The sequence below is a fragment of the Vanessa tameamea genome, chromosome 3 (genome assembly GCF_037043105.1).
Source record: "Vanessa tameamea isolate UH-Manoa-2023 chromosome 3, ilVanTame1 primary haplotype, whole genome shotgun sequence".
Taxonomy (NCBI): Eukaryota; Metazoa; Arthropoda; class Insecta; order Lepidoptera; family Nymphalidae; genus Vanessa; species Vanessa tameamea.
In genome coordinates, this window is record NC_087311.1 from 1670067 (window position 1) to 1687836 (window position 17770).

Sequence of the window (17770 nt, forward strand, 5' to 3'; positions counted from 1 at the left end):
GAATATATATTTCGAACCTGTACAGCCATTCTATAGGAATAAATTGTAATAATCGTGAAATGACAAAATGTGATACGTTATCCATACTAATAATATAAATGCGAAGTAGCTCTGTTTGTCACCTCTTCACGCTTAAATCGCTTAACCGAAAATTAAGTTTCGTATGAAGATAGTTTGAGTCCCAGAGAGGAACAGGCTACTTACTATTTCTACTTTTTTATGCATTGTAATAATTTCAATATCCATATTTCTTAACTGTCATCCTAAGTTTTACCGTCTTAGGTGAGGATTTTCAAAAAGTTTTTATCATCAAATAAACACTTATATATACAAATTCTGCCACATGTGTATTCCACCAACCCGCATTGGAGCAGCGTGGTGGAATATGCTCCATACCTTCTCCTCAACGGGAGAAGAGGCCTTAGCCCAGCAGTGGGAAATTTACAGGCTGTTTATGTTATGTTATGTAAACACTTATATTCATTACTCTACCTCTCATTTTTAAAGATTTTTTTTATAACCAAACCATCAATAGATCGAAATAAAAGTGACAATATAAATTATTTTCCTGATACCTTCGACGAACCAAGTGTCGAGTAAAGATATATCTTATAAAAACGAAGCATTACTTGATACCTACTGGGATTCTCGTAAATTCGATCGAAATATTTTCATTATACTGATTGCAATATAGAACAGAGTTTACATTGAATATATACACGTGTGGTTCAAAACTTGTAAGTGGATTTTAAAACCAGTTCCCCCTAGCAAATTGAGCTGATATTTTTGCACACGCTTTTGAAGATTCATTGTCATACTTTTTATTTATTTTGGTACAGATTTAAAGATTACATAACAGCTGGTTATTGCTATTCATTTGTTTTTGTTTATATTGTACAAGTGTTGAATGATTTCGTGTGTTTTCTAAACAACTAAAAACACAGCTTGGGTATCATTATAATAATATTCACTTGATGGTTTTGTGTAAGCCCGTCTGAGTAGGTAGCAAAGACTCATCAGATATCCTACCGCCAAACAGCAATACTTAACATCAACAGCCTGTAAATTTTCCACTGCTGGGCTAAGGCCTCCTCTCCCTTTGAGGAGAAGGTTTGGAGCATATTCCACAACGCTGCTTCAATGCGGGTTGAGGGATACACATGTAGCAAAATTTCGTTGAAATTAAACACATGCTGGTTTCCTCACGATGATTGAACCTGAAATCATCGGTTAAAATGCACGCGTTCTAACCACTGGGCCATCTCGGCTCTCAGCCGTACTTAGTACTGTTATATTCCGGTTTGAAAGGGGAATGAAACAGTGTAACTACAAGCACAAGGAACATAACATCTTAGTCCCCAAGTTTGGTGGCACATTAGTGATGTAAGTAAGGGTTAATAATACATACAACGACAATGTAAATACTAAGGACGGTGGTTACCGTATACCATCAGGTGGCCCATTCATCAGTCTGCCTATCTACATTATAAAATTATTTTTTTGTTCTAAGGTAACTGTGACGCGTAATAGAAGTCTTAAAGATTAATAAACTTTTTATTTATTAAATAATAATAATGTGAATAAATAAAACTCTTCTGCGTTTCTTAATTATTTTTAATATTTTTTTATGTCATAATATATAGGGAGACTGGCAAATGGCAACTTAGACCACTATGGCATGATGGTAAGTCGTTCTGATAAAACGTATTACGATTAGTACTGTTAGAAATCTTAATCATTCCGAATATCACCATCAATCTTGGGAAATAAGTCGTAATGTATATTTTGCATAGTCACACTGGCTCACTCACCCTTTAAGCTGGAACACAAAATAATAAGTATAGCCGTTTTGCAGCATATATAATATATAGTTCCGTAGCACCTTTAATTAAAGACAAATTTAACAAATGATAGGTTAAAATTCTTATCCCCGTTAGCTGTAATAAATTAACATTACAATACAATAATTATTTATGATTTAAGATTGGCTATTGTAAGCGGGTAATAAATTTTATTAAGAGCTGAAGTCTGTTTCGAGATTCGTTATAAACATAATAATTTAATAGTAAGTTGCAAGTCACGTTTTATTCTAATTTACCCGTTAGATATATTTGTAGCAATGACGTTTGCTAAGAGCACTAGAAATGTGACTGATCTATATAGTACGTATAATAAAATTAAATACATATGTATGTATACACGGTACATATACCACAATTTTTTTTTTCAATTGTTGTCTGTTTGTTCCGGTTAATCTCTGGAAGTTAATAAGAACTATTTCAATATAAGACCATAGCAGTTGTCGTACATTATATTTATTCTATTTTCAAATACATATTTTTGCAAAGAAGATTTTTTACACGGCTTACAGTAGACTGAACAGGATGTAAGGAAAAAGGGATACGCAGGGGGCGTATCCCTTTTAAGCGACTTCCTCTCTTTCTATTTCTCTCTGTCTCTTTCTGTTATATACAGTTCATTAACATTATTTAAAATAATTATTTTCAACGTTGTTAATTTACTTCACTTTGTATTTTATTTAATACACCATATATGTCAAAAGCAGATTCGTTTAAATCGGGTGGTCATGACATATGTCTTTTTTATACCTTCTGAATGCACGTCACGTAAAAATCGCTGATTATTTTGTCATGAAAATTGCAACATTAAATTCAGCGTGTTTCAGAGAAGGCCGTGTATATATACGATATAATTCAACATAAAAAGTAGCCACGGCAACGCGTGGTAAAGTCTACTAGTTGAGAATTAAAAAAAACTGTATATAGTTAAATACATTAAAACATTTCTCAAATAAAACATTGCATTGAAATTAGGACAATTGCTCGAAGGCTACGATGTTGTATTAGACTTACAAAGAAACAAAAAGGTAGATAGAGTTTTCAAGTTTTCAACGCCTGAGTTTAACTAAGAATTATTATGAAGTTCTTCTAATCGATTCTTGCCACGGCAATTGTCAAAGGAGACTAACTAACTGCGCAGGATGTTTACACGAACGTACAATACGATGGGACAGATTTCTGATCAAACTGGAGAGATCTAACCTAGGATTATCAGCTTACTGACGCTGGTTTCTAGCATATTTTACTCAAAACAATTCAAAAGGTTTTTATTGGCTTGACTTAATGTATTACCCCAAGAGTTTGGGAGACTTTATAGGTAGTCACTAGATCAAAGATCGAGTAGAGTAAGGTTTATGCAAAAGAGATTACTAATACGACTTTTATACAGCTCAATCGATAAAAGACCTATTCGAACATTGAAACAATATAAATAAATTAAATACTATCTCACGCCAAGCTTAATTGCAAATAACGTATGCAAATACGTGTATAATACGACTTTAGATATAATTGTTATGAATAAAAATTAAGGCATAGGCAATTAAATGCTATGTATTTTTTATGTTTTTGTTTTATTGCTTAGCAAATAATTTTCGTGACTCCGTTCGGTTTGGACCTTGGAATTTATTACTAAATTAAAATGAATACGCAAATGCATTTAGAACATTTTATTATTACGTTGTAGGTTTCTGCATTCCGTAAAATATGCATTATATCAATGTAACCATTCGATCTTTGATCGTTTTGAGATTGACTATTATAAATAGTATTACGCTTTTAAATTGAATAAAGAAAGAAAGAGATAGCAAGAGAAAGAGAGAGATGAGAACGTTCTAAACAAACGTGATGCGTTTTTTTTAAATTGTGTAAAAGTTAACAATAATAAAAATACGGTTATATGGGCCACATTATGGTAAGCGTAACCAGTGTATGTTCTCAAGTGGTGACTCACCACTAAATTTTTTTTTGTTTAATTTAAAAGATTGACGTATCATGAACGTTGGAAACAAAATTGTATTTAATTGAATTAATTTTTTCATATTTAATTTAAATCACAACTATTTTAATGTTTTACGAGATCTTTTTATTTTTCATTCTCATATTGAAGTTTGCATATTAAGTGATAATACATTTTCTGCATAAGTTTTGATACATATGTTAAGTGTTCACCAAATACAATATTACTGCTTAGCTTTAAAATATATGATGAGTGGTACCTACCCAGACGGGATTGCACAATGCTCTACCAGCGAGTGATTGTTATTATTGTAATGTAAAAATAAACAACGTACGATGACCTACAATGTTGTTTTTAAATGATTCGACAGAGCCAAGACTCGAATCGTTCGATAAAATTCGGCATAACGATAACTTTTTTTGCGCAAAAGAAAAAAAGCTGCAAGTCTTTGAACCGGACTTGGAACAACTACGGGTCCCGTTTCTTTTAAAGTGTTTTATAGTTTTTCTTATCCACTTCAATGCGGCTGTGGATGATCTCAGAGCTCACAAAACATCCTGCCAGCGTTTGGCAGTGCAATTTCTCCGTCATTAATGGAACGTACGACTAGATTATAACCCAGTATGTATATATTGAAGACCATTTTAATTCTAGCAAATACATAATTATATATATATATATATATATACATAGTGATGAGAACTATCTCTAAAGACTATCTTTAATATGAATTACCGATCTATTTTTTTGAGCTCATTATGTTTGATATAGGCGTAAAAAAGCCTAGCTAGGCTAGCCAGTATCTAGCTAGTAAGTAAAATGCACCAACATATAAAAGCAATGTTATTGTAACACATAGCATAGCATAGCCTTTTTGGTGTAGAGGGTAGAATACAAGGCTACAGTCCCTGGTTTCACGCTTCGGATCGGAATATGAAGAAATTATTGAATTTTTCTGACGTTCTCATTAAAAGCCTGGAGTTTGGGAATGAAAGGGTAATGGAGTTTGTAGCTCTTTATAAGTGATTAAAAAAAATAACATCAGCTCTATCAAAGAAAATAAAAAAAAGTTTACACTCAAAAATTACTTATCCGACCACTTTCAAATTCTCATTGTAAATTTATATAAATAATTGAAAAACTGTTAAATAAAACTTTTTTCGCATACCGTCTAGGCTAACAATTATTTTGGATCAAGCCTTTAAATCTGGCGCTTTAGTACGGAGTCATCATTCTCTTAAGATTGGGAGTGACCGATGCCAAAATATTTCCATAGACATTATAAATGCTGTGGTATGGCCTTCTGTGTGTGTTTCATAGGTATTTGACATATAACACTGTCTTTATTGGTAAATAGGATAGAATAGAATAGGATGTAATGGATATGTAAGTTCGGACCTAGATATGGATACGGATATATGAATAATGTTTCACCGACTTCAGCTATGCTTACGGTTACGGTATTATTTCGGATTATCCGATTATTTCGGATAGTTTGTAAAAGAAAAAAAATACAAGATATGAATTTTACTTTATTTGTAGGCTATTATTTATGATCTAATACTAAATAATAAATTATACATATATTTACAGAAAACAAAAATAGTTTCATAATACAATTAGCTATTTAAGTATATAGAACTGTGCAAAAATAAAAATTAGGATCATTATTACTTATTCGGTTTCGGTTACGGATAGATTTTTGTTTCGGATATCCGATTATATCGGTTACGTTTACGGAGTTCCACAACATCCCCGGTAAATACTTAGGTATAAGTGTATGTTAATTATTAATTGATGAATAATTTTTCGCGTTCTTCACTTCGAATACGAGAAGAAAATAGCTTACCATAAATAGATAAGTGTTATCAAGTGATTTAGCGAGTGTCTCGTAAGTATTTTAACGAAGGGAAATCACTTATTCAGGTTTATCATTGACAACTAACGAGTTCTGTATTCTTACCCTATATAACATATGCTAATTGCTGAACGACACGTCGATTTCACTCATTTATAATAACATTTGATAATATTTTATTAATTATAATTTATTTATTTTTTACTTTAATGATTTGCCTATCTTTGATTAAAATCCAAATGTTCGTGCCACTAGGCCTCCGAGGGTTTAAACCTTGTAAATAAATGTACATATAGCATTATAAAATTACTGTAGTTAATTATTAGAACACGAGCAATGATTAATTTATAAAGTATTGTATGCATTTTAATTTCGTCGCTTGCCTTGTAATGTTTTATCGAGGCTATTGCACGACTCGTGGTGTGAAGTATCGGAGTGTTATACGATCGAACAAAATCGCCTCATTGCGGCGTCTATTATTATTATACTCTTGTCACTTCACGGAATCAAGGTAGTTTGTTAGGATAACTTAATGGACATAGATTAATTTTATACTTTTCAAAAATAGTTTTTTTTTTTTGATAAAAATTTAAAACATCGAAATACTCAAAAAATATTTCCACAAATGTAAAATATAATTTTTAACAAAATAATGCACTAATTAAGTCATATATATATTTTTTTAATAAATTCATTTCTTTATTATATTGTAGGAGCTTGATCTGTGACATTTGATTATACTTATTAAAAAATCAGAAGACTTATATTGTATATATATTGTATTTGTTTTTATATCGCCGTGCGCTTTTCGATTTTCCAATCAATTTAAAAACCTGGTAGACGTTGTCGTTCCTTTGTATTTGTTAATTGTCGTCGTGATCAGCTCAACGGTATAGAACATAAATTGGTGCAATTCAATTTAATGACGAGTTACAACGAATTGGATAATATAATATATTACTCATTTAAGTGCCAACATTTATTGTAATCACTCAATCACTCAAACGGTGCCGAAGTTTATAAATCTCGAAGAGTTTAACTTAAGTAAATGTTGACGTTGACAGGAATAACGTCTAAAATTAATTACTCTGTATCGGAATATAAATAGAGAAATAAATAGAGCTCATAAGATCCTGCTCTAATAAAATAGATTTTTATTATGTAAATGAAAATAAAGCTAAATTAAACGCTGAATTTTTTTGACGGTTTCTCTTCGTGGAATCCACTTTCAAGCTGACATAACGCTTGATTATTGAAAAATAAATTTTATGTAATTAAAATTATATACCAACATTGGATTTTATGTTTTGATTGACGTGAATGCTCCTTGACGACGACGACGAGGGACATATGCATATATTCATGCTATGCTTGTGTACAAGCGAAATCGTCGGGAGACTTTTACCTTGTGTTATAAATCCTTCTCCGAAACGCGCTGTATTTTCTGCTATAAGTTTTATTTATATAAGTTTAGTTGTTATTATTTTATTTAGATAACATAAGATGGATAATGACAAACATCATTTGACTCGAAAATCTTGACTAGCAATGAAAAATTACAGATGAACAGTTCTTAAAGGAAATGCAAAAAGCAAGAGTATTTTATTTTCCTTTCATTTTCTTAATTGAGAGCGACTTGTAGTAAGTGAGATACGTGTTGGAATAGGGATGTTTTCTTGCCATGTTTTCTGAAATGGTCATGCAGCAGGTTTATTTTAATTTTTTTTTATTACATTGTTACCTTTTTACTGTGGGTATGGATTTGAGGAAAAAAGTTTTGTTATATAACTATTTAATTGTAGCGGTGCGAAATGACTTCTAGACAAATATAGCAAACAAATTAGATAACAAAATCCAATTGTACTAATTATTTCTTATTTTATATAAAATAAATTACATTTATTTTATCATTTAAATTCAAAGAAAATGCCAAAATGATGTATTGGGCTAGCAATACCGATATATGGGAAGTGGGAAATGGGTTAACGGCACGGATTTTAGCGAATTGACACTTTTGTGACGTTTTATATAATTTAAAAAAAAGTTATATTATAAAAATATTTTTTAATGTCACAACATATAGTAAAAGTGATGTCCAAGTAGGTTTGAAAATTACTTCACTACAAGAGTACAAGATAAATTACAAACTTACCTACGCATATAGAAACTTGATTAAATAGAATAGAATATTAAAAAAAATATAAAAAATAAACATCAAAATCAGCGCTATTCTTGAGACATCCGAATATTGCCTATCCGATGTATTCATAGTGATTTAATAATTATTATTTTTTTCTTTCTTTTTATGATATTTAAAAATCGAATGTGGCAGCATCGAACAAAATATTAAAAAAAGCTATTATCGTATTAAACGTGTCGAACACAGCAAAAATCCACCTTAAAGCTATAAAAATAAGGTTTTTCGTCTCCAAAAATTGATGGTTCAAAGTTACCCAAAATTCGTGATAACTTTGAATCCCGATTTGAGATAAAATTTTCGGAAATTAATCATCCTTTTTATGTTTATTTTCTATTGTGTGTGATAAACAAGCTAATTAAACCATAAAATTGCTGTGTACACATACAACTCTTACTGATAATATAAAATCAATCACAAAAAGTATTCAATGTTACCCGAATAGACTGTATTTATTTTTGATTTTTATAAAATTACGATTCAAAAGTGTTTAAAATTCGAACACTTCGACAAAGTATTTTTTAATTTGCTTTTTTTTCTATTTGATTTGCAGGTTGCGAATCAAATGAAAAATAGTATGAAAATACAGAATGTAAAACAAGTATTATGTACCGTTTCTGCATACGAACATTTTAAAAGTTATTTCAAGGGAATAAATTTATCAAATTGAAGACGTAAATTTGATATAAAACTCAACTGAGGTTATTAACCTGAATGAACCTTTATATGATCGAAAAGGCATGTAAAAATGACACATGACACATACTTACATTACATGACATATTGTTGGTGGAACAAAACGGTTTGTATGTGCTTTCTGTGGTAACAACCCACTTAGCAGTTATTATCCCTTATTATGCTGTGTTCCGCTTTGAATGATGAGTGTGTCAGTGAATTGTTTACGAGTAAGGTCTCGATGAACATGTTTTGGTGAGCGAACTTGTCTCTGTGTATCGACATCCTAAATTTAATTTTTTGTATTAATATTTTCGTTATTGTTTTCAGGCATGAGAAATATAAAATCTTATATGGCGTGGTTAGCAGTGATTATGAGAGAAGAGCAATGGTCTATGAGCATTAGTAGATTTGCTCGTCAGCCTTCATAAAAGTTAATTAATGCAATGTCATTTCTGAGGACGTTATTATAATTAAATAAAAATACTAAGTGCTAACATAAATATATGAAGTATTACAAGAGAGATTATTAACCGAGCGTTCTTGATTAAATAAAATAATGAACCTAACGTGAACGTCATTTTTTAATTCGCCACAGACTGTATAACGTTTAACGCTTTTACGAAATTAAATTGAAAAAATTTGCAGCAATGCGTTAAAATATAACAAATTATAAGATGACGTTCAACTGCAGAAAGTAAATATGTAAAATAAGTTGTTTTTTTTTTTAATATTTCATGCTTAGTAACTCAAACTGCGATGAAATAAAACGCGCGTGCACTGCACTTAATACGCGCGAGAGAAGTTCTTCTTTTTCGGCGTAATTAAAAATAGTTTTATTTGCATGTAAATAATTACTATAAAATGATAATAATTTAATTAAAAATATTAAAAAAATAATTATTGTTATGATAAATTTAGTTTATTCTTTCATATAAGTAGTTGTGAATATGTAATAATATAGTAAACAAAGGAAAAATCTTTCACATATAAAATGACATAATTTAAATTCACCGAAGACGACGGTCAAACGGTGACCTCATGTTTTGTAGACCAAGGTGAGTAAATCGCGGCTAAGGAAAAGACTTTTTACGAAGACGGCAAAGACCTTAACATTAAAAATATTCATCATATGGTAATCAGGTCGATGATTAATCTTTTCGTAAATTCTCTTTTGGTAGTAAATATATTATTTATTTTATTTTATTACCCATTATAAATTGTCGATTCTAACTTATTTTAAAGTTTTAAATATACACAAACTTAATAATTTAATTTACATAATCATATAGTAAATTGAAATCGAAGAAGATACAAATATAAATAAACTTTATATTTACGTATTCCATGCATTCGCGTCGCTTTAGCTCGGCTATATTCTGCACTGCAAACAATTCTTGATTTATATTTATTTATTTATGATATTTATTTCCACATAAATTTTACTTCCAAAAGTTCTGACAGCAGCTTGTTCTAGATTCAAAACGTCATTTTTTCGCAAAAACATATTGAGCATCATAAACTCCTCCGCGGTCGAGTAATGTGTACACCGGTTTTCATGGGTACGCCACTCCGAGGTCCCGGGTTCGATTCCCGGCCGAGTCGATGTAGAAAATTTCGTTCGTTTTCTATGTTGGGTCTGGGTGTTTGTGGCACCGTCGTTACTTCTGATTTTCCATAACACAAGTGCTTTAGCTACTTACATTGGGATCAGAGTAATGTAAGTGATGTTGTCCAATATATATTTATTTATTTATAAAAAACTATTCAGACTCTCGTTCAATATTATCGCGTCGATTCAATATCAAATGTTGTTTGCTTTTAAATATTCCTATTATTACAAGATTTAGATTACTTTTTTTTTCTATTGTCAAATAAATATTTAAAAAAAAATCGCGGAAAAATTATCGAAACAAGTCTGAAAGTCTCAGTAAACGGACAGACGCGAATATCGACATTATTATATTACTTTTTAAATAGTTTTGGATTATGCTGAGCATAACATACGTATGTACTTTGTCTAATGGAAAGAGTATTATATATTGGTTTGGATCCATTAAATGTATACGATTACTTTTCTTAACAAATACTTGAAACTTATTAACATTTATATCGTCCTATACTAATATATATTTATAGATGCTGAGGGCGACATTGAATTTTATTGAAAACTTAAGCCTTCATACTAAAGGTAGTAAGTAGTATTTTATAGGGTATATTTATATCTTGTAAATTTTTTATGTTCTGTTCTATAATTTTATCTGTCTTTAACTTGTCTTGTTTTCTAAATTCAAATACCGGGTTGGACTTGAAGAGTTCAACTTCTTAGTTCAATGAAAAATACAGTTCATTCGTGTATGCTTATGCGAGTACTTTTGAATCGTCATTTTGAATGATTCAAATTTAAAGGTACTACTGATTCGAAATTTATGTTCTACCGAGAAGAATCGACAATTGGTTACATAGAAATTATATTGAAATTAAATACAATAATTATAGCTTATCCCGCATAGAAATCAACGATTCGGCGATTTTTGTCCCAGTGATTACGGGACGGTAGCTGCACATAATAAATCGGTTGTGGTCTCATTTTGGACAAAGGATTCTTGATTGCAATTTACTAAATTGTTACAATTAAACGAAGAATTAATTTTAGAGACAAGAAAAAAGTTAGGAAAGTCCTAGAAGTCTTAATATATTCAGTGACAATGATTGTCCTTCTCGTCGGACTTACTTTCCATTAGTGCCGTATTATCTCTTCGGACAGCTTACGCGTCAATCTGTCAGTCTAATAAAAGAGTTGCCAAAACTATTTCGACGTGAACGTATAAAAGCCATCAGTGTAATTATATCGTAATATAGCTTCGTTATTACATAAATATTACGTAGATAAAACTTTTATTAACACTCACACTACAACATAGAAAATGGTGTTTAGTTAAGCTAGAGATGACGACCCTAACGTTTTTTCATTGGGATCTGAGTGATGACATACAAAAGAACGAAGAGTGAAGGAATAACATAAAGAATAAAAGTTAAATAAAATTAAAAATGTCTGTGATTCGTACATTGAACGTAACTTGTTCGCAGTGATGCTCAATTGTTTTTTTTTTCAGTACATGCCCGCCGCGCTTTATTTTTCAAACCATTATGTTCTAAATTCAATTCGAGTATCTGTTCGCGTTTCGAGGCCACAAAATTAATTAATTAAAATTAAAAATACATTTGCTAAATGTCTACTGGTCACACTATCGAGTGGTTTAATAATCAAACAAGTTTTCTTTTTTTTAAATATAAATCAGGTCCGAGATAATTTAAATATAGAACTTTATTTTGCTATGTTTCGTAGTCTCAGATTCATTTATGGGTATTGTTCCCCCTGTGTTGAATAAATCAACCTATATTATACAGAATGTATGTATGAATTGGAAAAATACAAAATGTATTGAACAAGCATAATACTAGAACGAACGTCGATGAGTTCTTTTATCGTTTATCAGGAAGTAAAATTAAAGTGGATTGAAGTCGTTAAGTCTAGTAATATTTTTGTATAAATATATATATACCAGGAACTGTCTGTAGTGCATAATATAGCAGAGATAACAGCAATTCGCATAGAATATGTAAATCAAACGTTTGTTTATCTTTAATCCTTTATCGATTGCAATATATCTGTCGCGGTTTCTGTAAGAAATATACGTTAATAAATAGATTAATTTATGTCATGATCAGACCATTAAACTTTATTTGTATGAGAAATATTTTCGGATATACATATATTTCGGATATAATATTAATAGTTAGAAGACAATGACTATAAAAAATACAGTCAGAAATTTGGATTGGTATGAAGTAATCATATTAAGTCTTAGTTCCGCCTTTCATTTTAACTGAACGAGTTAAGTCTTTGGTAATGTATAAAAGTCATTATTAAACCAACTATAATTATTATGTGATGGGATCCGATTGTAGTTAATAACAGTTATTCTAAGACAAAATGACATTTATATTGCAATCGAGACTTGCGTAAGAGTTTAATATAAGAATGAAGATATGTACTATTTGATGGTATTAACTTTTTTTTAAATAATAAAGGAGGGCGGACGGGTGAATGCGAATGGTAAATGGTCACTAGGGCCCATATACATTGGTGCTGTTGGAAATATAAACCATTCCTTAAATCGCCAATGCGCCACCAACCATGGGAACCAAGATGTTAGGTCCCTTGTGAATGTAGTTACAAAGGGTCACTCACCCTTCAAACCGGAAGACAAAAATTCTATTAATAATAGTATATAGTACTATTAATATTGATGGTAAAATTCCTAAAGAGTGGGTGGTATCTACCCAGACGGGCTTGCACAAACCCCTACCATTTCCCATGCCTCAGAACGCACGTAAAGCTGTCGGTCCTGCGCCTGAACTTTCTTCGCTTATGTAGGATTTGCCGTTACATTATGAGAGTATGAATATTAAGAAAACACCTGTCTGCGCAAACATCTGTGCACTATAATATAAATAAATAAATATAAATATTGGACAACATCACATACATTACTCTGATCCCAATGTAAGTACCTAAAGCACTTGTGTTATGCAAAATCAGAAGTAACGACGGTACCACAAACACCCAGACCCAAGACAACATAGTAAACTAATGAACTTTTTCTACATCGACTCGGCCGGGAATCGAACCCGGGACCTCGGAGTGGCGTACCCATGAAAACAGGTGTACACACTACTCGACCACGGAGGTCGTCAAAAATATGTCTTGCGTAGTCTGATAGTCCTTAGTTTAAGTGGTCGAACGATTCAGGTAGGATGACATCATCAACATTATAATCATTTAAAACGTTATTATAACCATCAAATATATCAGTTTTTTTTAAAACCGAGTTTCAATATACATTTTCCCTCGTCTTTGTCATATTTCATTCAACTATTTATGTGATAAAATACTGAAAACTAGTACAATAAGGTTCGATATTCAATATAGACAGTATTTTTAAAAATCTTTCAAAAAAAAGTACTTAGTACTTTATGAAAAATGTTTATTTTAAAGTATGTAACTGAAAAGTTCATCGTTATATTTGTACACTGCAGTCAAGTCTAGACTAAACAACATTAAATCTAGACTAGACTACGAAATGGACCAGTCTTTCTTGGCTTTGTATTTTCAAGTACTGAAGATAATTTAAAAATGATTACTGTCTTCATATTTATTCTTTAAAGTACGCAATGTATTCTTCATTACAACCAACTTCACAGAAGTCTGTATTTTAGTATTATAATAATCCGAATTAATAATACTTAAATACGTACATTGTGCAATTATGAAAGACGTTTTTTAAATTTTTTTTGCTTACACATTACAAAGTTGATTAATTTTAAGGGTCCGCACGTATAATGCAAAAAAGAGAAATCTAACACTTTCGAGTGAAAGGGATACATGAGTATGTGTCCCTATTCATAAGTCATAGTCTATTTCTTAAAAAATATTGAACGAAAATTTTTTTTTTTTTTTTTAATTTTCATACAGAGTGTAGTGACTTAAACACGTACAGGCAAAACCAATTCTTTCTTTCGGTGTTGATTACACGAAATCAATATTCATATGCGAATATAATTATATATTATCAAATGAAATCGTTGAGAAAAATAATAGCACGTTTTTATAATTCAAACAGCATAATAAATTTGCTGTATATATTAATAAAAATTATTTACATTTGTGACTTAAATAATTATTTATTCAAATCAAAATTAAATCTAGCTACTCTATAAATCATGACCGCGAAACGGTGGCAAAAATACTAGAAGCGTTTCACCGTCGATTCGCAATTTGATGCCTCTGCTGGAAAAATTAATCAGCCATAAATAACAATAAAGGTTTTTGCACTGTTTAACAGTAAACGGACGTTCGCCATAATTTGGAATAAGATACGAATATTTGCATCGTTTGTTTGTTTCAGTTTAATTTCAATTCTTTCACTTTTCGCGATAGGACCGAGTTTTAAAACTAATTACCGAATATATATCTCTCTTACCCTTAGTTTTTAAGTTACTAGGTCTAAAAATACATCAAAACATAAAATTATATTCCTAAGTCTGTAAATTGTTATGGAAAACAGATTAGTGCAGAACCCCTTTTCTCATGGGTTGTACTCGAACTTGACAGGTTTTTTAAAGAACAAGATAAATCAATTTAAGCATATTAACTAAGTAAATGATTTCAAGGTCTTACACATTACGCAAATAATAAAATTAAAGTAGAGTATTTTTTTAATTAAAGTGAAATCTTTTTTGTTTAATTAATTATGTATTTTTTCTTATGTGCTCTTTAAATACCTTAATAATAAATTATTAGGTCAAATAAAAAAAAAAAAAATACAGTTTTATCAAAAACTGGATTGCAGTTAGATCTAGACCATGTAAATATTTTAGAAAGGTACTACATTTTCTTACTTTAAACCAGTTGAAAAGGGAACGAGAGATAGCCCAGAAGTGTTATTCTGTAAATCATATCGTATCTCACTAATTAATGTTTTAAACCGATGACAATTATACATTTCTTTGATTCGTGTGATCCTGCTATGGTTATTGAAATTTTGCATAGAACTTTTAGCTATTTTATGGTCGTGTTCATCGGTGACTTTTGAATTTGATCTTACATAATAATAGCTCTAAAGACACTGTATCTGGTATCTTTTTCAACTAACCGCCGCGTATTCAATCTTAACTTACGAGTGTTTCTCATGGCCTGGAAGTTTGAAATTATTGCAATAAAATAATATTCTAGGACGAAGTGGTTATTTTTTTTTATTTTATCTACAGATTTTTATGTCTGTACATTTTGCAGCTTCATTTGTGTTATTATAATTTACGTAAGAAATATATTTATTTGTGTCAATTTTCAAAATCGTTATACGTAATTAAAGTATTGTATAATTGGTTTCACAAGTAGATGCTAAATTGAACTGATTATTTTATCTGTGTAGGACCTTCATGTTATGCAAATTGCTTTCGATCGAGGTCACTTATGAATAATTCTTTTTTTAAATCGCATCTCATTTATGGATTTAGTCGATACATCATTAATTTATTTACAAAAACTTTGTTGTTTGTTAATTATTAATTATGTGTACAATTTTTTTTAATATTATTTTAGTATTATTATTTAACGGGACAGAATTTAAATTATATTTATAATAAAATAAAAACGACTTACTTTACTTATTTCACTATCACCTTAGGAACAATAAATGGAGCCATTCACTTGATTACATATAACTTCACTACGGAATTTAAAAAAAGTAACAGTTATATTAAAAAGTCACTTATCTGTATTTAAAAATAATATCGAATATTCAACAGACGTCAATTATAAAAGCGCGGTAAAAGTAACGTTTTTTAAGGCCAAAGACACGCGTGCGCACTGGCTCTCGTTGCGCCAAACAATGAAATGCGAAAACACAACAAATTATTGTTTGGATACAATGACGTATTTTGCAACATGTTCCAAAACCCTGTGGTTTCGATTGAAGAGGTGGTTGTATTTGGCCCAGAGGGGTCACTCTAACGTTCCGAATCAAATTTGGTACCTCTCGCTTCCGTGACCATTACAGCTTTACTAGAACTAATATTTATATTACTATACGAGTACGCAACGTATGGTGTTCTTATGCTTGGAAGACCGATGACCTGAAGACGGCGAAGGGATTCGACTGGATGCGGAAGTAGAACTGCAAGAACTTCTGTTAAAGAGATGGATGGAGAACTCATTAATTTTATCAAATTTTTAGTTAAAGAAAATATTTTATAAAGCCTTACTACCAAGTAGATTACATATCAAGCAAAATAATATTATTAATTTGATTTTATCTTAGTTTCAAAAGTAGCACCATGAGAATGTCCTATTTCTTTCTCATATTAAAAATTGTAAATAGTAACAAGACAAGACCCAACAAATCAGACAGACTTCAGAAAAAAAACCTTCTGATTTATTTTCGCCGGTTCTTCTCAGATCAAGTTATGTTTTTTTTCAGCTGTGAGAAGTTTCTACTTTGTCTATCTTTAACTAAATGTAATGTTATTACATCAAATAAATGAATTTTACAAATACATCTACGGGTAAAAGTTTTGACATAAAAGTCGTAGATTTTCATTTTCGTTTATTATAACTCACATATTGTTGATATGTGTTCACAAAATCGACACACACAAAATGATATGAAACTTACGATCCATGAGATAAAAATAATATCAATATTATTTGAAGTGAGCTCAAACCTGTCACTTAGCACAGCCTAAAATGTACAATAGCGATGGAGACCCAATGAATCGAATTGTAAACGAGAATCGATTTCAATCGTTATTATGTTATAGTCGATACGAGTAGCAGTTCCATGTTATGCTCAAAATTGTAATATTTCTAAGGTGTTTTATTATATTTATCTTATTGGTCTTATATTGATTAATCATCTGGTGATGGCACTGATTCTGACAAGAAGCGATTATAGTTTATTTGTTCGTGATTTTTATTATTATGAAATACATCGATTTAATCTTTTTAACCTATCAACATGTTACAATCAGACCCAAAATTTTGCTGTCTTCAAAATTACTAAAATATGGTTTTTATTTTTATTATTTTGCTACCGTGTGGTAGTGCTTGTTTGTAATTAATTTACGACATTTGACCGACGCATGCATATAAAGTAGTGTCCGACCGAAACTGGTTTTTACGACCGAAACCGAAACCGAATTTCGGCAACGGTCTCAGTTTCGGCCGAAACCGAAACCGAAACCGAAACTTTCTTACAGGAGTCATGTTTAGAGGGAAAATAGAGATCTAAACATAATGATAATCAGCCTGTTTTAAGTTTTAATTATTTTTTTGGTTATGACAAGTATGCTTGAATGGTTGTCTTAATTTGGGATAAACAATCACTGTTCTCCACACTAAAGGTTCCTATTAAATTACAAGTAGATTTATCATGGGCGACCCAAAGCCCTTCCGCCTTTTCGGGAGACGATATTCTAGATGAACAAGATGGCTATGATTTTTCAGAATGTCAGTTTTCACTTATTGTATAACTAACATCGTCCGTGTAAATCCTCAAATGGTTTTCTATTTCTAAGGTGGCAATGTCAACTTCATCAGAATTCAGATATGTGCTTCTAAATGTTGGATCCAGTAATGTTGTGGTTATTAGAACAGG

General features: G+C 30.7%; 1 protein-coding gene across 1 annotated transcript in view; it reads right to left on the bottom strand.

Annotated features, from left to right (window-relative positions):
• LOC113397224 (proton-coupled amino acid transporter-like protein pathetic) overlaps window positions 1–16018 on the bottom strand; it is a 57801-nt gene extending 41783 nt beyond the window's left edge. Inside the window, exon 1 of the mRNA XM_064217585.1 lies at window positions 15778–16018. The gene's annotated coding sequence lies outside the window, so the exon portion shown is untranslated. The remainder of the gene's footprint in view (window positions 1–15777) is intronic.
• Window positions 16019–17770: the final 1752 nt, after the last annotated feature.